Source organism: Nicotiana attenuata, unplaced genomic scaffold, assembly GCF_001879085.1.
Source record: "Nicotiana attenuata strain UT unplaced genomic scaffold, NIATTr2, whole genome shotgun sequence".
Taxonomy (NCBI): Eukaryota; Viridiplantae; Streptophyta; class Magnoliopsida; order Solanales; family Solanaceae; genus Nicotiana; species Nicotiana attenuata.
This window is the reverse complement of record NW_017672749.1, coordinates 81,433-81,809: the sequence shown is the minus strand read 5'-3', so window position 1 is coordinate 81,809 and position 377 is coordinate 81,433.

The following is a 377-nucleotide window of genomic DNA, read 5'->3' as shown; positions in this document are numbered from 1 at the left end:
AATCAAAAATCCAAAAAAAAAAATCCTTTTCTTCTTTTAAAGCATTTCTTTAGAAAATTCCAAAAAAAAAACAAAATCAAAAAAATCAAAAATGTTTTTCTTTCGGCTTAAAGATCCATGGTCCGAGTTTTATTAAAAAAAAAAAAAAAAGAGTTAGTATACTCAATTCCCAATCTGCCCAAACTACGCTGGTTTGATTCTCACCGGATGTGAGATACGTAGGCAACCTCATCGGGTCCAACCACCCTTTTGCAAAAAATAGCCAAAAAAAAAAAATTAATTTATGTCAAAATAAGTCGGGTGATGTCATTCTTGTTTCAAAATAAGCTGAATGTCCTCAAAAGGACGCCGGAAGGCTGTTTTTGCAAGAACAGCCA